This window comes from Tamandua tetradactyla, chromosome 13 (genome assembly GCF_023851605.1).
Source record: "Tamandua tetradactyla isolate mTamTet1 chromosome 13, mTamTet1.pri, whole genome shotgun sequence".
In the NCBI taxonomy this organism is placed as follows: domain Eukaryota; kingdom Metazoa; phylum Chordata; class Mammalia; order Pilosa; family Myrmecophagidae; genus Tamandua; species Tamandua tetradactyla.
In genome coordinates, this window is record NC_135339.1 from 84,390,527 (window position 1) to 84,414,048 (window position 23,522).

General features: G+C 35.9%; 1 protein-coding gene and 1 non-coding gene across 26 annotated transcripts in view; one reads left to right on the top strand and one right to left on the bottom strand.

The window, feature by feature from the left end:
• The window catches only part of ATE1 (arginyltransferase 1), a 248,009-nt gene that overhangs the window by 72,436 nt on the left and 152,051 nt on the right, over positions 1-23,522 (bottom strand). The window lies entirely within an intron of this gene.
• On the top strand, positions 22,180-22,286 carry LOC143654717 (U6 spliceosomal RNA). The gene has a single exon (XR_013161909.1). It is a non-coding gene; the product is annotated as a U6 spliceosomal RNA (small nuclear RNA).

Consider the following 23,522-nt stretch of genomic DNA (forward strand, 5'->3'; position numbering starts at 1 on the left):
GCAAATGGCAAAGTGCCTCTAAATTTTGAGTTGCCATAGAAGAGTAAATGTTTTGCTGAGAGTAGGGCTGAAATAGTCCATGGCTTTATTTTCCTTAACGAAAATGACTTAGAAGTAGTTTAATTGTAAAACCCAAATTATATTATATATACACTTGAAGAAGAGAAACAAATAAAAATGTGGTCACATAATATTCCAATAAATTTTATTGGGCTTCATAGAATGAAAGTCAAGGAAATGCCAAAGTTTAATCTAAAACACTGAGGAGGAAAAAAGACCTAGCTAAATACATTTTCTGTTCTATTTCTATTAAAAATGACTGCTTCTTCCAGGAGAAGAGATCATACAATTTGGTTTTTGGTCAATGAAATGAACAAAGACATTCTTTTCATTTGCATGCTTTAGACTGTTAATTTGAAAAGCATTATTATATTGATCTAATTTTCTATTTTATACAAAAAAATCACCAAATACATATGAAGAATATCCTCATTTTTAGCAAACCATAATAGAATTAGGTTAAAAAATTAGATTCATTTTGATAGCCAGACGTTAAAAATATCTCCCTATCATACCTTATTATATAACAGCGAACACAAGTATGCAAAGAATATTTAAAAAGGGGTGATTGTCTCTGATGGTTAGGTTCAGGTGTCAACTTGGCCAGGTGATGGTGCCCAGCTGTCTAGTTACACAAGAACTGGCCTAACTTTACCACAAGGATATTTCTGGCTGGTTAACAGACCAGAAGGCTGGTTTATGAAATTATCATTCAGTTAGTTGATAGCATCTGTGGCTGATCACATCTATGATCAACTATGGGTGTGTCTCCCACAAGGAGAGAATCCAGTCAGCTGGATTTAACCCAATCAGTCGAAGACTTTTAAGGTAGAAGAGAGAATTCTGACTTCTTCAGCTAGCAAGCCTCTCCTGTGGAGTTTGTAGAGGACTCTCATGGGAGTTGCCAGCCTTGTGTTTGCCCTATGGATTTTGGATTCTTGCATCCCCACGGTTGCATAACACACTTTTATAAATCTCCTATTTACAAATATCTCCTGTTGGTTGTGTTTCTCTAGAGAATCCTACTACAGTGTGGGAAAAAATTCTGATTTCTCAAACACTAATAATTTCAGCAAGGGTATTTTAAAACAGAGTAACATACTTGATTTCTTATGACTACATTGTCAGCAACTCTCAGAGACCTTCTCTCAGTTAGGCTATAATTAGTTACCCTTTATCCAGTGTATAGACAGATGAGTAAGAAGAAAAGAAAAGAAAAAAAAAGACAAAAAATAAATATTATGGGGGGGTACAGGTGTCCTTTTTCACTTTTATTTTTACTTTTATTCTTATTTTTTTGGAGTAATGAAAATGTTCAAAAATCTAATGTGATGATGAATGCACAGCTATGTGCTACTGTGAACCACTGAGTGTACAATTTGGATGATTATACAGTATGCAAATATATATTATTCTCAATAAAATTGCATTAAAAACATATAACTAGGTAGAAATTTGAATTTTCAATGGCAAAAGCTTTATTAATGTGATGGAGGGACAAAACAGTTCTGGGAAGCCCTGGCAATCAATTTGTTTACATCGTTTTTTTTGAGATATAATTCACATAGCATAAAATCTACTCTTGTAAAGCACAGAATTCGGTGGTTTTCAGTACATTCACAAGGTTGTGCAACCATCACAATGATCTAATTCCAGAGTATTTTCATCATCCCCAAAAGAAACCCTATGATCATGAGCAGTCATTTCCGATTCTTCCTTCCCTCAGGCCCAAGCAACTACTAATCTACCTGTGATCACATTTTAAAATGGACTATTGGCTTAAGTCACCACACTTTGTACTTAGTCAGAGACATTATATGGCCCATAAGGACATGGCCCACATTACCTTTCTGTTCACATCTTCTCCCCTCCTTTACTGCTCTCCCAGCCACACTGGCCTCCTTACTGTTCCTGGAACATGCAAGGTCTACTCCCACCTCTGAGATTCTCACTGACTATTCTCTCCCTTGGTCCCACAGAATTAACTCTGTCACCTGCTTCAAGTGTTTACTAAAATGTCACCTTTAAATGAAGCCTACCTAGCCCCCTATTATTTTTCTTCCATAGGACTTAACTTTTCACATACTCATTTATTTACTTATTTTTAGGAAACCCCTTGCTAGAATACAGAGTCAGAGATTTTGATTTACTTTGTTCACTGAAGGATCCCAAAAGTGCTCAGTAAACACTACTGGATGAATGAAGAAAGAATCTAGTAAATTCCATCCATACCTTTCTATGCCTTGCTCTGAATATAGTAGATGCTTCTTTATATACCCTCAACCTTGTACATTACCTTGCACGCATGAATTACTCAACCATTACTTGATGAACTCATATTTATGATGCAGCTCCACTATATCTATATTATACAAGAATACTTCCTATCCTTTGGGGATTCAGTAAAATATCACTAAGTACTGAAAGTACAAATTTATTGTCCTGAGGAGGTCTATGAGAGTTACTGAATTTTAAAAGTGGGATCTCATACTCAAGAAGGCACATGACAATCTAGGCTTTTTCTTCAAGGCGGACAAAAATTTATTTTCTTAAGTTGCTGACGTATATTTTCATTTCAAAAAGAAACATAGCTTTTCATGCCCAGCCTTGATCAAGACGGGGGTCTGAGAAATTTTAGGGCTCTGCACCCCACGAAAACTTTTAATACCAGCAAGAACAGGCAGAAACATCCCTCTCAAAGCTCCCTATAGTAACAGGGAGTGTCAAATCATGAAAAAGTCTACTTAAAAGCATTAGAGGGCAGGCAATGTTGGCTCAATGGCAGAGTTCTCACCTGCCATGCTGGAGACCCAGGTTCATTTCCAGGGGCCTTCCCATGTCAAAAAAAAAAAAAAAAAAGCATAAGACTCTTGTGGTGCCCTATTAGGTCCTCCTCCATCCCTCTCAGACTTGACACAGAGATAACCCACACTCCTACAGCAAATCTCTGGTCCCTGTTATGGAGAGGGCAGAGTAACCCTCATGCACATATTGGGAATGTGTATGTCTGGCCCAATCTGTCCAGTGGTGCTCTGAGGGACTCGTCATTCCAAAACTTGCCCTGCCTGTGAGATCCTACAGAATACTGTGGGAGAGCAGTCGAGTTGTATTTTTGGGGCTGTAGGACAGTGCCGTGAAGGGTCTGGGACCTTGAGGAAACTGTTTCCTAGGGAACAGGGGACATTCGAACCTATCTATGAAAACACAGGAAGTCCTAGGGCCACATACACATGCCCAAGACAAGATAAAAGCACAGTAAAGAAGGAAAAGGTCCCTATCTTTAGTCTGGAACTATTCTCTAAACCCTTTGTATGCTAAATTCTGAAGGAAAGTACTTGCGCAGGTCAATCTACAAAGACTGGAAGTGTTTTTTTCTTTCCCTTTTTGTCTCTTAGCTCTTGGCATTCAAGCAGAGCTCTGTCATAACACTAGCTGGATACAACCTGAAGGAACAGATGCCTCAGAGTCTAAATTCTAGCAATAAGATATTAAAAAATCAAAATATGTAGGTTTCAACAAAAGATTACAAAGAAACAAGAAGCAATGGCCCAGACAAAGGAGAAGATTAAATCATTAGGAACTATCAAGAAGGAGAACCAGACCTGGGACCTAACAGACAAAGACTTTATAAAAATAATACTAAATGCGTTGAAAGAGCTAAAGGAAAACATGGACAAAGAGCTAAAGGAAATCAGGAAAACGAAAGACGAACACAAAGACAGTATCGACAGAGAGATAAAAATTATGAAAAAGAACCAAATCAAGCTGAAGACCTCAGTGGCAGAAATTTAAAATTCCCTACAGGCAGAAGAATCAGTGAACTTAGAAAAGACAAGAAATTTGAAAGTATCCAATATTGAAGCAGAAAGAGAAAAGAAAAGTGAACAGAGCTTAAGGTTTCTGACAGACACCAACAAGTATACCAATGTACACACTGTGGGAGTCCCAGAAGGAGGAGAAATGGGAAGAGAGAATTTTCAAAGAAATAATGGCTGAAAACTTCCCAAATTTAATAAAAGACACAAATATAACATCCAAATTCCTGCAAAAACTCCAAACAGAATAAACCCAAACAGGCACACACTGTGCCATCTTATAATTAAATTACCGAAAGCCAAAATTAGAGACTTCTGAAAGCCTCTTTACAAAAGAGAAGTAATGTGTAACATACAAGGGAATCTCAATAAGATTAAGTGGCAATTTCTCATCAGAAACCACAGAGGCAAGAAGGCAGTGGAAAGACACATATAAAGTGCTGAAAGGAAAAAAAAATGCCAACCAATAATTCTGTTTCTGGCAAAACTATCTTTCAAAAATGAGGGAGAGATTAAGACATTTCCAAATAAATAAAAGGTGAGGGATTTATCACTACTAGATCAGTTCCTACAAGAAATGCTAAAGGGAGCTCTGCAGGGTTTAAAAGAGACCCTTTAAACTAAACACCTGACTGAATCCATATAAAAGAACAAAGATTCTCGGTACAGATAATGACATGGATGAATAAAAATATCGGTACTATTTTATTTTTGATTTGTAACTCCATTTCTTTCTTCCTACAGGTTCTAAAAGGTAAATGCATAAAACATAAGGATAAATCAGTGGTTCTAGACTCAATACATGAATATATAATTTGTGACAAGAACTACATAAAAGTGGGGGGAAGTTGTATAGGAACACAGTATTACATGCTATTGAAGTTAAGCTGGTATCAAAGTTAATAAGAATGATATAGATTTAGGACATTAAATTTAAGACCCATGGTAAACACAAAGAAAATATAAGCGAATATGCAAACTCATAGAGACTGAAAGTAAAGTACAGGAGTGGGGGAAGGGGTAATAGGAAGTTAATGAAAATGAGTGTCAAGTTTCCTTTTGGGGTGATGGGAAGCTTCTAGTAATGGATGGTGGTGAGGGTACTGCAACACTGTGAATGTGATGAATCCCAATGAATGGTATACTTGGGAGGGTGTGGGAAGAGAAAACTTACATTGCACATATGTCTCCACAATTAAAAAAAAAGATAAACAAAAGAGCTAATGACAACTAAATGTAATACATTACTGGATGGGATCTAGCAAGGGAGGAGAAAATGTTCAAAAGGACATTATTTGGACATAAGAAAAAAGGTGAATTTAGAATGTAAACTTTCTACGAACGTTAAATTGGTAATTGCACTTAAGGTGATTACATAAGTGAACATCCTTATTCATAGGAAATGTACATGAAAATATTATATGTTCAATGAGTAGGATGTGTGCAGCCTGCTCTCAAACGTTCAGGAAATAGATAAAAACAGACAGAAAGATCAATAGATGGATGGAAAGAGTGATAAGGCAAAGATGGCAAAATGGTAAACACTGGTGGATCTGGGTATCTGGAATATGGGAGTACATTAAAGTTCTCTGTAGTGTGTATTATTTTTGCAACTATCCTGTAAGTTTGAAATTATTTCAAAATAAAAGTTAAAAAATACATAACTTTTCATATAAAGTTTCATTAAAAACAAAAAGAAGGGGAAAGCACCTCTTTTTATCTTTTCAGAGTTCAGCACTGCCATTTTTGTGGGTGGTAGTAATAATAATAATAATAATAATAATAATAATAATTTTTTTTTATTTCTCCCTGGTCCCCAAAACAATTTCTTATATCATCTGAGTTACATCTCAAAATAAAGTGGCAATGGAAGCACATATTAGTTCCACTGCATAGATAAAAAAGTAAAATCAAACTAAGGTATAGCTAGATTTCACAAATGCTCAAAATCATATAATAGAAATGATAAACTCAGAACCAGACTCTTGTTTGCTACTCTCACTCAATATCTAAATTGAAAAATACTCATAATATTTCAAAGTATTTCCAAAATAACTTCCAAAAATCTTAAAAATCACAACTATGTTCATACACACAAGTATTGTGCTTGGCATCAAGGATGCAAAGATGACATGAACCTTATGAGATGTTCATCATCTGCTGTATGGGACACATGCACCCACACACGTTCACATGCATACGCATACACTCACAAGTGTACTTCAGTGCCCAGTGATAAATGGAGGGTGGTGGGCACAGGGTGCTATGGAAATACAAAAAAGCTGCAATAACAAAAGATCAGTGTGGCCAGCAATATTGAAAAGAGTAACAAGGAGTTTAACAGACTGTTGGTGGAATGAAAGGAGTGCAAGAATAACAGTTTTCTCTGAGTAGCAGTGGGAGATTACTCAGAAGGGAGATTATTATGAGATGTAACTCAGATGATATAAGAAATTGTTTTGGGGACCAGGGAGAAATAAAAAATATATATATTACTATTATTGTTACTACTACCACCCACAAAAGTGGCAGTGCTCAACTCTGAAAAGATAAAAAGAGGTGCTTTTCCCCTTCTTTTTGTTTTTAATTAAACTTTAATGAAACCTGCTGTAATATGTCTTAAAGGTTGAGTAGCACCATGTTGGGGGAAAAAAGTGAGGCACTTAGCAATAGCAAAGAGAGATCGAAGACCTATATAGCTTCCAAATACATATCCATGGAAACTTCACCAAAAAGGAGATGAAATGAGAAACAACTATTTCACCTCTGAAGATTGTATGTGGTTCTGTATTTACGGTTCGGGGAAACTTTAAAAATAAATCTATCTTTAGATCTCCCTTCAAAATGAATCAACCAGATTATAACTAGGCTATAAAGCGTAACTCCAACTTCTCTCTGAACAAATATCAATTTCCATAAATTCAAATATATTACCAGTTTTCTTCTTACTATAGAATAATGTATTTGAAGCAACTTTAACATTCATAAATGGATCCAACTGTAACCTGGTATTACCAGGAGCAATAATGTGAAATCCATGGGTTTTAAATTATATTTTTTAAATCTTATTACATCTTCCTAGATTCTTACAGAAGTACTTCTTACAGCTGAATGAACAATTCAGTTTTGAATTTAGAATTGATCAAAAATAAAATAAAAAATTATTGACATTATAATGTAAATGTCCATATAGCCCAGAAGAAAGCACTTAAGATATTAACCATGACCTTTTTTTTAACTCAAAACTTGAATAACATTTCTTTATTTACAAGTTAGAATCAATTCACAACAAAAAGACGATAGTCCAAGGGCCTAAATGGAACTAAACATGACATTTTAAACAAATTCACAGTTAAAGTCTAACCTTTGGTTACAGTAAATCCAGAAATTCATAATTTTTAATTTCTAATGGTCTTTACTATTTTATAAAAATATTCATTTACTTTTGGCTTTTAAAAAAGATGTGAACCCACTGATACATTCAGGACTATATATGTTTGCAAATATGACATACAAGAATTCCCCTTGAATATTATATTTTTCTTTGCTTGGTTTGAACATCACAGATGAGAAGTTACTTCTTTAATTAAAGTTAAAAGATTTGGGACTTTGTTATTTTTTCTCAGAAAAAAAAAATCAGAGAAAAGTAAAGAAATGCTTTCATATGATATTCACCCAAGTTAGCATTCTTGGCTTTTAACTGAAAACATATGGGGATGGGCTTGGCAGATTGCAATAAAACCGAAGTTACCAATTCACACCCTGCCATTTTGATCATATTTTGTTTTTACAGTTTTCAAATCAAAACCAAATGAACTTTCTTTTGAACTCTGGTCCTGAAGCAAAGATCCTTATGAGATTTCACTCTCAAGAATACTTTAAAAATATTTTGAAAAACAGGAAGGATTTTGTGAGTATTTGAGAAGAGGATAAACCATCAGAGTTTGTTTTGAAAGTTCAAGTTAAATTAAAATGTAAGAACACCAAAAAGACAATATTTTTTAAAAACACACAGAGCAAACACCAGTAACACTGACCAAAAAAAAAGAGAAAGATTAAAAAGACATTCAAGTCTTTTATCAAGTAAAGTTGATATCATTATCTAATTTTTCCACAATAAACCTATTGTTTTTACTAAAAATCAACTGCTTAAAGAGAAGCTCTAATGCTACATAAACGAAAATATTTCAAGACAATCCATTAGAATGAGACTGTACCTTCAGAGAAGTGAATATGAATAAGGGCTTATTAAATCCAGTCTTTTCCCTGAAAGACAACCCCACTGGAATCCCATCCGCAAAGTACTACAGCAGACCCCCTTGCTCCCTGATTTCATTACATAAACAGAGATTGACTTTATCAGTCCCCAAGAGAGTGCTTTAGAAGTAACTCTAGCTGCTCTGTTTTTACAAACTGTGTTTGGATTGTGCCACACTCAGCTGGCGAGGGGAGCCAAGACCAGTAAAGACAAAGGGCTAAACATCTGAATTCGCTTGTGTCCCCAGCCGACATGTGTACTCCATGTGCTGCTAGCTTAAGCTTTGAAAACTTAAAAATACATATTTTTTCCACTGACAAACAGAAAGTAATGGTATTCTGTGTTTCTTTAATTAAAATTCAAGGGTTCTCAAAGGTTCCAGGCCTTACTTTAAAGCTTCCTTAAGACTGGGCTATTTGTTTTCCTATTAACAAATAACAGAGAATAAAGGCTCTAATTCAGTTTTAATCACAATCTTTGCTTTTATTTTGGAAATCCTAGGTTAACCATTTTTCTTCTACAAAATACGAAGAAAGCCTGTGAAGAAAGGACTCAGGGAGTCAATTTGCATCCTAAATTTAATTTCAAACTTAAAGGTCATAAGTTAAAAAGGATGAAAAAAAGAGAAAAATAAATGAAAGATGAAGATAAAGAAAATAATAAGACTATGTAAGAGAATATGAGGAAATAAAATCCAAAGCTTTTGAAATTTCTGTTAAAGATGAAATATGCATAGAAATACACACATATATCCATCTTGGCCTTCATCATTGTGGTAAGAAGAATCAATTTAAATGTTTATGGTTTTTTAGGGTATTTGAAAAACAGCCTTTAGAATCCCTGGGTCTGCTATTACCCTACTTGAGGTTCCTCTCCTCAGCTGGATGACCTGATTCCATTCTCTCCTCCTCAAATGCATCCTCCTAATCCCACCAGAAAGAAGTGGTAGAGTAAATTCCCTACTTAAAACGTCTCATGGCCTTCCAATTTCTGTAACAGTCATTCCTAGTTTTTTGTTTGTTTTTGCTTTTTTAAGTAGGAGGATCTTTATTTAAAGTAAAAAAAAATTTACAGGCCTTTCTGAGATAGTTATAGTTTTAGTTGCAAGTGATTAGAAATTGCACTTGATAAAAAGGCACTACAAATTCTTTTAAGTATATGTGGATTTTACTAATCACAACAGAATGCATTAGTGTATGTGTTTTGTAAAATAATCGTACTGTACTCATGTCTGTTCAGTCTACAAATCCACAGTGTGTACACAGATCCCTTGCTAAAGCTTTGCTTTAGAGATAGTGTAATCTCCAAGGCATAAGATCTGTTTTCAGCCTACAATTCTTACCATCAGCTCACTCACCTCAGGGCAGTCACATCTAGGCACATGCTAGTCTTTTAGCTGAGATGACCTACCCATTTGGTCTAAATGCCTACTACATTTTTGAAAAAACCTAAATATTGCCTACTCTGCCTTTAAAAAGACTTCCTTGGACTCTGCTCACCTTACCACCAATTGTTTCCATCTCCTGGCAGAAGCATCCCCCCTTATCTGCACTCTCATTCTTGTACTCAGAAGATTATTCAATGCCTACCATCTGTCAGGCTCCATGCAAACAGCCAACCATGCCATGGTAAACAGCTCTGTCTCAGAACAGTTTCAGTTCTCAGAGACTTCCTAGTCAGAGAAGGGGAGATAGACTAACAAAATAATCATATATATGCGTATCATTACAAAGTATGGTTAAGAATGCTATCAGATAGTACAGTAGGGAAACCTCATTTAGATTGGGTAGGGTCAAAGTTGGCCTTCTTAGGATTTATCTGGCTTTCAACACAAATATATTCTCTAGCTTAACAAAATCTATTGGAATTATTTATTTACAAACTATGCTTCTCTGACTTTTGCAATGTCACCCCTTTTTTCTGCTTCCCACCAACTCTAACCTAGAATTACTTGAGAAGTGAGAATACATCTTTTTTTTTTGCATTCCTTGGCATAAGCAGAAATCCTTGCATGGACTGAAATCTTAATAATACTTATTGAATATTTATTGAATTAAACTGAATTGTATCAAATTGTATCCCCCAGAAAGAGAGAATCTTTAATCTACAGTCCTCTGTAGTTAGGGTACCCAGTTTCATTTTAATGTTTGAAAAGGGAGGGAGGGAACAGAAAATATAAGCAACTGTATCAAGGTCAATTACTCATAAAGACAATTAGATTCCTAATATTTTTTTTCTGCTAAAATTCCCAAGCTAAAGCCAGACATAAATAGGAACACCTACATTGTATTAGCAATTTCCTGTGTTTCAGTTTTATGAAGATTGGTCTAATTAAACTATTTAGGATCTGGCCTCTTTAAAAACATATTACTGGTTTTACATTCCAACATTCTTTTTCAAGTAGATATGCCCTGAATCAAACATATGGTAAAATAGTTCCTGCCAAATACACAGCTTCAACAAAGTCAGTAAGCCATCTCTAATTGATCATGTCTTTAACTGAAGCTATTATGTTTTTCAGAATATGAAAATAGTAAACATTTTTCAATGTCTGAAAACCTTAATCGTAAAGATCTGTTTAATTACACCCCTGAGGGAAATAACTTAGCTATAAGCTTATATTTATCCCAAGGGTGTGATCTTTGGTAATCATTCCTCTTTTTTCTGCCTGATGGAAAATACATCACAAATGACTTGAATGTTTCAAGTTTAAAGGATAACCTTTTCCCTCTCAACTGTGTAGCAGTAGGTGTCCTGGTGGGATTTATATCCTATCCTCTAGAATGTCATCAGCATTTTCTATGTCTCCACAAGGAAGGACTTGCTTGAAGGTTAACATAACAGCTTATTGTGGAGTGCCTTCACTTCAGCTAATTAAAAGGATACATAGAGATAATTTTTTCCTTATACTTTCAAAATGATCAGGCATTTAACAGTGAAGAACATGACCATTTTTAACTTATACTTATTCAAACGGTGGGTGAACAAATCAGGTACACTCAGAGAATTTTAGTTAAATTATTGCCAAGAATTTATTATATTACAAATCTCAAAGAATCCTTGAATTAAACTGAATTGTATCTGCTAACCAGGTCATCAGCATAGAATTTAGAGTTATAATGGTCACCAAGATCATAGTAATCACTAATGTCTCTGTAAATTTATACTTTTGTTATTTTTTTAGCCTATCACAAAACCATCCATGTGCCAAAACACACAAAAAATCTTTGGGAGCATTATTACTGGCCCACAGAAATTAAAAGGCCTGTAAGAGGACACTATGATCTGTACGCAAACAATTTAAATAAGCTAGATGAAATGGACAAATTCCTAGAAACACATGAACTACCAACACTGAGTCAAGAAGAATTAGAAGATCTCAACAAACCAATAATTAGTAAAGCAATGAAATCAGTCATTAAAAACCTTCTAACAAAGAAAAACCCAGAACTACAACGCTTCACAGGTGAATTTTACCAAACATTCTAAGAAGAATGAATACTAATCCTGCTCAAACTCTTCCAGAAAACTGAAAAGGAAAGAACACTTCCTAACTCATCCTATGAGGTCAATATCACCTTAATCCCAAAACCAGATAAAGAAAATTACAGAACAATATCCCTTATGAATACAGAAGCAAAGATTCCCCACAAAATACTAGCAAACTGAACCCAATAGCACGTTGCAATAATTACACATAACGCACAACCATGTGATGATACTGAGACACCACTTCTATACTTTGGATGGATTGTATGGTGTGTGACTATATCTCAATAAAACAGCAAAAAAAAGAGAAAATATACCATGATCAAGTTGGATTTTATCTCAGGTATACAAGAATGGGTCAACATAAAAATCAATAAATGTAATACAACACATTGATAGAACAAAGGGAAAAAATCATCTCCACTGATGCAGAAAAGGCATCTGAAAAATCTAGTACTCCTTCTTGATAAAAACACTTTAGAATATTAGAAATAGAAGGAAATTTCCTCAAACATGATATAGGCCACACAAGAAAAACCCACAGCTAAAATCATAGATAACGGTGAAAAATTGAAAGCTTCTCCTGTAAGATTAAGACAAGGATGTGCACTGTCACCATTGTTACTCAACACTTTACTGGAAGTTTTAGCTAGACCAATTAGGCAAGAAAAAGAAAAAGAAATAAAAGCATGCAAAACTGGAAAGGAAGAAGTAAAACTTTCCCTATTTGCAGATTATATGATCCTATATATAGAAAATCCTAAAATTCTATAACAAAGCTACTGGAGCTAATAAAGTTGTGGGATACAAGATCAACACACAAAAATCAGTAATATACTAGTAATGAATAATCTGAAGAGGAAATCAAGAAAAATCCATACACAAAAGCAATTACTTTAATCAAATATCTAGGACGAAATTTAATCAGGAATGCAAAGGCTTAGACATGAAAAACCACAAAACATTGCTAAAAGATATTAAGGAAGACTTAAATCAATGAAAGAACATTCTGTGTTCATGGACTGGATGACTAAATTCTGTTAAAAAGTCAATTCTAGTTTCCGGAGAAGATGGCGGCTTAGTAAGGTGCGCGCGTCTTCGTTTCTACTCCAGAACAACTACTAAATAACTAGAAACAGTACAGAACAGTTACTGGAGCCATGACAGAGACCAGACACACAGTGTACCCCAGTCTGGAACGGCTGGACCGGCTACAAGACTCCGCTGCGGTGAGGTCCCTGAGCGGTGCGCGCTTCCCCGGGCCGTGGCGGCTGGTGGCTGGCCCCCCTCCCTCCCTCCTTCCCGGTCCGGCTGAGAGACTCGGATCAGCAGTTCTCCAAACCATGGTGGCCAGCGATCGGAGCCCCTCCCACACACGCGGCTTCCCGGGCCGGCTGGGAGCCTTGGATCGGCGGTTACCCAGGCCCCGGCGACTGGAGCCCCTCCCACACACGCGGCTTCACGGGCCGGTTGGGAGCCTCGGATCGGCGGTACCCCAGGCCGCGGAGGCCGGCGACCGGAGCCCCTCCCACACACGCAGCTTCCCGGAGGGAAAGGAAAGAGTCTCCAACAGTAGTAGAGACTGAGTCCAACCTAACACCAATAGTGGCATTAATGAACAACTTCTGACTACTAAAAATAGACCCTCAGCTCAGGCAAAACTGATCAAGGCAGAAGTTGCCTATTGGGCTAACTGAAAAAGAGGAAAGGGGGCGAAACAGAGCCTTCTGCGGCTGTTTCTGCAGAGGCTTGGATGCCTCTGGGCTCAGTGCTGGGATTACACAGGTTGCGACTGCCCCGAACGCAGAGGCGGGCTGCTTTCAGGGCTCTCTACCACCTGAACATTCCCCGCGGGAGGGGTAAAACGCAACTCAGGTGGAATCCCTCTCTCAAGGAATTCAGATCCAGGACTTCACAATTTGAAGCCATTAAAACCAACCTACAACCTTTCCTCTGTCTCCACCACACACCCAGCAGCGAGAGTCTTCCAAAGTTAAAGGAGCCACAACATCTTTTGCTGGTGGGACCCGCAGACAGACAAGCACCACATACTGGGCAGGATAAGAAAAACAGAGCCCAGAGACTTCACAGGAAAGTCTTTCAACCTGCTGGGTCCCACACTCAGGGAAATCTGATTAAATGCCCAGACACCAGCAAAAAATAACAAATCACACCAGGAAAATTGAAGATATGGCCCAGTCAAAGGAACAAACCAATAGCTCAAATGAGATACAGGAGCTGAGACAACTAATTCTGAATATACGAACAGAAATTGAAAACCTCTTCAAAAACCAAATCAATAAATTGAAGGAGGACATGAAAAAGGCATGGGATGAACAAAAAGAAGAAACTGAAAGTCTGAAAAAACAAATCACAGAACTTAAGGGAATGAAAGATACAACAGAAGAGATGAAAAAAACAATGGAAATCTACAATGGTAGATTTCAAGAGACAGAGGCTAGAATTAGTGAACTGCAGGATGGAACATCTGAAATCCAAAAAGAAACAGAAACTATAGGGAAAAGAATGGAAAAATTTGAGCAGGGGCTCAGGGAATTGAATGATAATATGAAGCGCACAAATATAGGTGTTGTGGGTGTCCCAGAAGGAGAAGAGAAGGGAAAAGGAGGAGAAAAACGAATGGAAGAAATTATCACTGAAAATTTCCCAACTCTTATGGAAGACCTAAAATTACAGATCGAAGAAGTGCAGCGCACCCCAAAGAGAATAGATCCAAAGAGGCACTCTCCAAGACACTTACTAGTTAGAATGTCAGAAGTCAAAGAGAAAGAGAGGATCTTGAAAGCAGCAAGAGAAAAACAATCCATCACATACAAGGGAAACCCAATAAGACTATGTGTAGATTTCTCAGCAGAAACTATGGAGGCTAGAAGACAGTGGGATGATATATTTAAATTACTAAAAGAGAAAAACTGCCAACCAAGACTCCTATATCCAGAAAAATTGTCCTTCAAAAATGAGGGAGAAATTAAAACATTTTCAGACAAAAAGTCACTGAGAGAATTTGTGACCAACAGACCAGCTCTGCAAGAAATACTAAAGGAAGCACTAGAGTCAGATACGAAAAGACAGAAGAGAAGAGGTATGGAGAAGAGTGTAGAAAGAAGGAAAATCAGATATGATATATATAATACAAAAGGCAAAATGGTAGAGGAAAATATTATCCAAACAGTAATAACACTAAATGTTAATGGACTGAATTCCCCAATCAAAAGACATAGACTGGCAGAATGGATTAAAAACCAGGATCCTTCTATATGCTGTCTACAGGAATCACATCTTAAACCCAAAGATAAACATAGGTTGAAAGTGAAAGGTTGGGAAAAGATATTTCATGCAAATAACAACCAGAAAAGAGCAGGAGTAGCTATACTAATATCCAACAAATTAGACTTCAAATGTAAAACAGTTAAAAGAGACAAAGAAGGATACTATATACTAATAAAAGGAACAATTAAACAAGAAGACATAACAATCATAAATACTTACGCACTGAACCGGAATGCCCCAAAATACATGAGGAATACACTGCAATTACTGAAAAGGGAAATAGACACATCTACTATAATAGTTGGAGACTTCAATTCCCCACTCTCATCAATGGACAGAACATCTAGACAGAGGATCAATAAAGAAACAGAGAATTTGAATGTTACAATAAATGAGCTAGACTTAACAGACATTTATATGACATTACACCCCACAACAGCAGGATACACCTTTTTCTCAAGTGCTCATGGATCATTCTCAAAGATAGACCATATGCTGGGTCACAAAGCAAGTCTCAACTAATTTAAAAAGATTGAAATCATACACAACACCTTCTCGGATCATAAAGGAATGAAGTTGGAAATCAATAATAGGCAGAGTGCCAGAAAATTCACAAATACATGGAGGCTCAACAACACACTCTTAAACAACCAGTGGGTCAAGGAAGAAATTACAAGAGAAATTAGTAAATATCTCGAGGTGAATGAAAATGAAACACAACATATCAAAACCTATGGGACGCAGCAAAGGCAGTTCTAAGAGGGAAATTTATTGCCCTAAATGCCTATATCAGAAAAGAAGAAAGGGCAAAAATTCGGGAATTAACTGTCCACTTGGAGAAAGAACAGCAAACTAACCCCAAAGCAAGCAAAAGTAAAGAAATAACAAAGATTAGAGCAGAAATTAATGAAATTGAGAACATGAAAACAATAGAGAAAATCAGTAAGACCAGAAGTTGGTTCTATGAGAAAATCAACAAGATTGATGGGCCCTTAGCAAGATTGACAAAAAGAAGAAGAGAGAGGACACAAATAAATAAGATCAGAAATGGAAGAGGAGACATAACCACTGACCTCACAGAAATAAAGGAGGTAATAACAGGATATTATGAACAACTTTACGCTAATAAATACAACAATGTAGATGAAATGGACAAGTTCCTAGAAAGGCATGAAGAACCAACTTTGACTCAAGAAGAAATAGATGACCTCAACAAACCAATCACAAGTAAAGAAATTGAATCAGTCATTCAAAAGCTTCCCAAAAAGAAAAGTCCAGGACCAGACGGCTTCACATGTGAATTCTACCGAACATTCCAGAAAGAATTAGTACCAACTCTGCTCAAACTCTTCAAAAAAATTGAAGTGGAGGGAAAGCGACCTAATTCATTCTATGAAGCCAACATCACCCTCATACCAAAACCAGGCAAAGATATTACAAAAAAAGAAAACTACAGACCAATCTCTCTAATGAATATAGATGCAAAAATCCTCAACAAAATTCTAGCAAATCGAATCCAGCAACACATTAAAAGAATTATACATCATGACCAAGTAGGATTCATCCCAGGTATGCAAGGATGGTTCAACATAAGAAAATCAATTAATGTAATACACCATATCAACAAATCAAAGCAGAAAAATCACATGATCATCTCAATTGATGCAGAGAAGGCATTTGACAAGATTCAACATCCTTTCCTGTTGAAAACACTTCAGAGGATAGGAATACAAGGGAACTTCCTTAAAATGATAGAGGGAATATATGAAAAACCCACAACTAATATCATCCTCAATGGGGAAAAATTGAAAACTTTCCCCCTAAGATCAGGAACAAGACAAGGATGTCCATTATCACCACTATTATTCAACATCGTGTTGGAGGTTCTAGCCAGAGCAATTAGACAAGAAAAAGAAATTCAAGGCATCAAAATTGGAAAGGAAGAAGTAAAACTATCACTGTTTGCAGACGATATGATACTATACGTCGAAAACCCGGAAAAATCCACAACAAAACTACTAGAGCTAATAAATGAGTACAGCAAAGTAGCAGGTTACAAAATCAACATTCAAAAATCTGTAGTGTTTCTATACACTAGCAATGAACAAGCTGAGGGGGAAATCAAGAAACAAATTCCATTTACAATTGCAACTAAAAGAATAAAATACTTAGGAATAAATTTAACTAAAGAGACAAAAGACCTATACAAAGAAAACTACAAAAAACTGTTAAAAGAAGTCACAGAAGACCTAAATGGATGGAAGGGTGTACTGTGTTCATGGATTGGAAGACTAAATATAGTTAAGATGTCAATCCTACCTAAATTGATTTACAGATTCAATGCAATACCAATCAAAATCCCAACAACTTATTTTTCAGAAATAGAAAAACCAATAAGCAAATTTATCTGGAAGGGCAGGGTGCCCCGAATTGCTAAAAGTATCTTGAGGAAAAAAAACGAAGCTGGAGGTCTCACGCTGCCGGACTTTAAGGCATATTATGAAGCCACAGTGGTCAAAACAGCATGGTACTGGCATAAATATAGATATATTGAGCAATGGAATAGAATAGAGTGCTCAGATATAGACCCTCTCATCTATGGACATTTGATCTTTGATAAGGCAGTCAAGCCAACTCACCTGGGACAGAACAGTCTCTTCAATAAATGGTGCCTAGAGAACTGGATATCCATATGCAAAAGAATGAAAGAGGACCCGTATCTAACACCCTATACAAAAGTTAACTTAAAATGGATCAAAGATCTAAATATTAGGTCTAAGACCATAAAACAGTTAGAGGAAAATGTTGGGAGATCTCTTATGAAACTTACAATTGGAGGTGGTTTTATGGACCTTACACCTAAAGCAAGAGCACTGAAGCAAGAAATAAATATAAATGGGAGCTCCTCAAAATTAAACACTTTTGTGCATCAAAGAACTTCATCAAGAAAGTAGAAAGACAGCCTACACAATGGGAGACAATATTTGGAAACGACATATCAGATAAAGGTCTAGTATCCAGAATTTATAAAGAGATTGTTCAACTCAACAACAAGAAGACAGCCAATCCAATTACAAAATGGGAAAAAGACTTGAACAGACACCTCTCAGAAGAGGAAATACAAATGGCCAAAAGGCACATGAAGAGATGCTCAATGTCCCTGGCCATTAGAGAAATGCAAATCAAAACCACAATGAGATATCATCTCACACCCACCAGAATGGCCATTATCAACAAAACAGAAAATGACAAGTGCTGGAGAGGATGTGGAGAAAGAGGCACACTTATCCACTGTTGGTGGGAATGTCAAATGGTGCAACCACTGTGGAAGGCGGTTTGGCGGTTCCTCAAAAAACTGAATATAGAATTGCCATACAACCCAGCAATACCATTGCTAGGTATCTACTCAAAAGACTTAAGGGCAAAGACACAAACGGACATTTGCACACCAATGTTTATAGCAGCATTATTTACAATTGCAAAGAGACGGAAACAGCCAAAATGTCCATCAACAGACGAGTGGCTAAACAAACTGTGGTACATACATACAATGCAATATTATGCAGCTTTAAGACAGAATAAACTTATGAAGCATGTAATAACATGGATGGACCTAGAGAACATTATGCTGAATGAGTCTAGCCAAAAACTAAAAGACAAATACTGTATGGTCCCACTGATGTGAACCGACATTCGAGAATAAACTTGGAATATGTCATTGGTAACAGAGACCAGCAGGAATTAGAAACAGGGTAAGATAATGGGTAATTGGAGCTGAAGGGATACAGACTGTGCAACAGGACTATATACAAAAACTCAAAAATGGACAGCACAATAATACCTAATTGTAATGTAATTATGTTAAAACACTGAATGAAGCTGCATCTGAGCTATAAAAAAAAAATGGACAGCACAATACTACCTAATTGTAATGTAATTATGTTAAAACACTGAATGAAGCTGCATCTGAGCTATAGTTTTTTTGTTTGTTTTTGTTTTTTGTTTTTTTATATATTTTTTGTATTTTTTATTTTTATTTTTTCTCTATATTATCATTTTATTTCTTTTTCTGTTGTCTTGCTATTTCTTTTTCTAAATCGATGAAAATGCACCAAGAAATGATGATCATACATCTATGTGATGATATTAAGAATCACTGATTGCATATGTAGAATGGAATGATTTCTAAATGTTGTATTAGTTAATTTTTTTTAATAAAAAAAAAAAAAAAAGAAGTCATTGTAATGGTTCCTGGGAGAAATGATGAGAAGAGGGGAAGTAGAGGGAAAAGATGTTTCGGAGAATCAATAGGATATGGAGGGGGTGAGCTGTGAGAGGAGAGAGAGGACTTTTCCAGGGTGACAGAGAGTGGTCACGGTGTTTAGAAAACATAAATGCCAAGCTAACGTTCACAGGACCTGGAATCAGGACTTGTACATGTCTTTGTGGGGGACAGAGTCGATCCACAAACACAGGGGTCCCTCAGTGTGTGGAGACAGTGGGAACAGCAGGGGCTGAGGCTGTGACTTCACAACTGTAAGATACCCCATAGGGTTTTCACAAATATTCAGTCAAGTGATTGCCTGTGTCTGGCTCTTAGTAAGTAGTCAGTAAATCTTAGCTTTCGTTATTAACAGTAACTGAGCTACTGTGTGAGGGTATTGTGAGTCTCTGATTATATACCAAGAATGGAATGTTCATTTGTTAAGAATGCTCATGTTTGTATGTTGTTATGTTTTGTCAAGAAATTAAAAAAAAATAAATTGACCATAGGTAAAGAACAAAAAAAAAAGAAGTCAATTCTGCCCAGAGCAATTTACAAATCAATGCAATTCCAATGGAAATTCCAAAAGTCTTCTCTGCAGAAACTGAAAAGTCAATCATCAAATATATATGGAAGGGTAAGGGGTGCTGAACAGCTACAACCATATTAAAAAAGAAGAACAAAGTTGGAGTACTCACACTCCCGATTTTAAAACTCATTACAAAGCTACAGTAATCAAAAGAGCATGGGTATTGGTACAAGGACAAACATATAGACCAATGGAATTGAATTAAGAACTAAGAAAGAAACCCCCATGTTATGGCCAACTGATTTTTTCTACAAGGGCTCCAAGTTGACTCAATGGGGAAAGAATAGTCTCTTCAAATAGTGCTGGGAAAACAGGATACCCATGTGTAAAAGAACGAAGGTAGTCTCCTACCTCACACCATATAAAAATTTAAATTAAAATGGACCAAAGGAACTAAATATAGAAACTAAAACTATGAAGCTCATGGAAAAAAACACAAGGAAGAATCTTTAGGACCTTGTGTCAGGCAATAGTTTCTTAAACTTTACATCCAAAGCACAACAACAGAAGGAAAAATAGATAAATGAGACTTCAGCAAAATTAAAAACTTTTGTGCATCAAAGGACTTTATCATGAAAGTAAAATGACATCCTACATACTGGGAGAAAATATATGGAAACCACATATCCAGAAAAGGTTTAACATCCAGAATACATAAAGAAATCCTTCAACTGAACCTAGAATTTGTTACCAGGGGATGAGGAGGAGTAGGGATCGGATTTAAAATAGCTTAATTGTTACAAATTTCTATTGGGGTGATAAAAAGTTTTGTAACAGATGGTGATGATGGTAGCACAATATTGTGAACATAATATCACTGGATTATATATCTGAATGTAGATAAAAGGAGCAATTTGGGGTACATATGTTATCATAAAAATTAAAAACAAAAACAACATAGGACTGTACTACACAAAAGGGAACCCTATCACAAAGCATAGACTATAGCTAATAGTACAATTAGAATAATATTCTTCTGTCAATTACAACAAATGTACCACACTAATGCAAGGTACTGATAATGGAGGGAAGGGGGTAGAATATGAAAATTCTATATTTTCTGTATAATTTTTCTATAAACCTACAACTTCACTAATTAAAAAAATGATTTTTGTGATTCAAGAATTTTTAACATTATTATGCATTTCCCTGAAATTTCAGGAGCCAATGATCACCTTTCCATCCAAAAACAATTTGGAGAAATCAAAATATAGTAGCTATGTTATCAATTTACCACATCAGAACTCTCTGGAAATAGTATAAATAAAACTGAAGCTGAAATCTGTAACATCCAGATGTGAGAAAGTATAATTTTGACAATTTACTATTATGCAGAGCCTGAACTTATGGTATTAGTCATAGAGGTGATTCTGGTTTTGAGTTTAAAAGTTTGAAGTACTGAATATATTTGGAAACTGTTGAGTTAGTGGATGTCTATCAATTTCTGGGGATGCAGCATCTAAGTAATGTGGTATATACAGCACACATTCTATTAAATTATGGGACTCCAAACTCTTTAAAAAATGTCAATATTGTAAAAAAAAAGGGGAAAAAAGGAGAATTATGGTTCTAGAATGATACTTAAGAAACAAAATGAAGTGCAATATATGATCCTTGATAAGATCTAGGACTGAGGCAAAAAAAATAAAAGGACATATGGAGGTAACGGAAAAATGTGAATATGGACTTTATATTGGATTGTATTATCATAAGGAATATTACATTTCTTAAGAGGGTAATGATATTGCAGTTAAGCTGAAACTGGGGTGAATTGTCATGATGTCTGAAACTTACTTTCAAATGGCTAGGCAGAAAAACAAATATACACATATACACACACAAAAACATATACTCACACTTAAGCATGTATAAATATAAAGAGATGAAGCAAACATGGCAAGATATTAATAACTGATGACCCCAGGTAAAGATATGTGAATGCTCACTATACTATTCTTTCAACTTTTCTGTAGGTGATTAAAAAAAAAAACATATTAAGAAAATACATACTTCTCTACACCTACCCCCAGCACACCTCTGTGCTCCAAATGCGTTTTGTTCCTCTATTTCAGAACTTACCACATTCTATCTTGCAGGATAGTTTTATAAACGTTTATTACACCTCCCCTCCTCCCACCAATGCTCCTTGAAGATAGGGCTGATGTTCCTTCCTTTGCACTAGCACAGTGACATTTACTGCAATGCCTTCTGTAGAGCAGAACTCAGGAAATGCTGGTGGAATCAACAATTTGCTTTTTTCCATGATAACATAATGTAAATAACAATAAACGAAGCTTTATAACACCTTAAAGCACTCACAAAAGTTATTTCATGAATGATACACTGCATAAAAATTCTTTTAGAATAATTCTAAACTTAAGTATTTGGGAAGTTAAATAAAAAAGGAAAGGGGGTGCTCACTTCGGCAGCACATATACTAAAACTGGAACAATACAGAGAAGATTAGCATGGCCCCTGCGCAAGGATGACACACAAATTCATGAAGCGTTTCATATTTTAAAATAGAAGAGAGAAAAAAAAGGAAAGGGGAAGTACAGAAAGGTCATCAAACAAACACCATTATGTTTAGTTTATCTACTATGGAATAACTCATGACTTATTACCTCACATGGTATAAATTTAAAGTAAGAATCCATTTTAAAGTTTGTATCCCAAGTCAGTAATATGTGTCCTAGTGACAATATTATCAGGGCAATTTTATCATCGACTTTCACATAACAAACTGTCCTTGCAGGTAGGTTTTATGAAGAGAATAGTCATAATATACTAGATGATGAACATGATGCTAATGAGACTAATTTAGACATGCATAGGTTGGATTATCATGAGATTAGGCTAAAAGTATGTTAACAGCATAGTATAAAGTAGGGGCTGCTAAAATTATAGGCGAAAATGTGTCTGCTGCTTGCTTTTTACATAGCCTACAATCTAAGAAAGGTTTTTACAGTTTTTAATGGTTGAAAATAAATCAAAAGAATATTTTGTGACATGTGAGAAGTATGTGAAATTCAAATTTTAGTGTCCCTAATTAAAGTGGAACACAGCCATGCTCATCTGTTTATGTTCTGTCTATGGCTGCTTTTGTTACAAGGGCAGACTGCAGTTCTTGCAAAACCTAAAATATTTACTATCTGACCCTTTACAGAAAAAGTCTGCCAACCCCTGCTATTAAAGGAACATGACTGCAAGAGAGAGAAATTCCCATTTCTGGTAGACCCTTGGGGACAAATGGATGTGTTTATATTGTGATATTCATGGGACTCTAACTTATGATTTGTGCACTTTTCTATATGTATATTGTACCTCAATGAGAAGTTTAAAAAAAACAAAACACCTTTCCTATTATCATGAATTTAAGGATGTGGGGAAGCAGATAAAATATTCCATAATGTTTCCGAAATTAACATGTACAATAGTGATATTTTAAAAGCTGTTGTCAGAACCAGTGATTGATACATGAAACAGTCCACACTATGCACGGGCAAACAAGGAAACCATACAGATCAACCCAGATAAGTCATTTGGAGAAGGTTCCAGAAAGTAACCGAGAACAATCCAGGCAACAATGGGTTCTAATTGCAAGTAACAAGAACACTCAACATGGGTTGGGTTCAGCAGGGAGATTCCAGGTTCTAAGAGAACTGAAAGAGCAAGGCAAATTAATATGGCCTGTGATTTAACACTAAGTGGCAACTAGGGAACTCAAGCACGAAGCCATTTTCAACTACTCTCAAA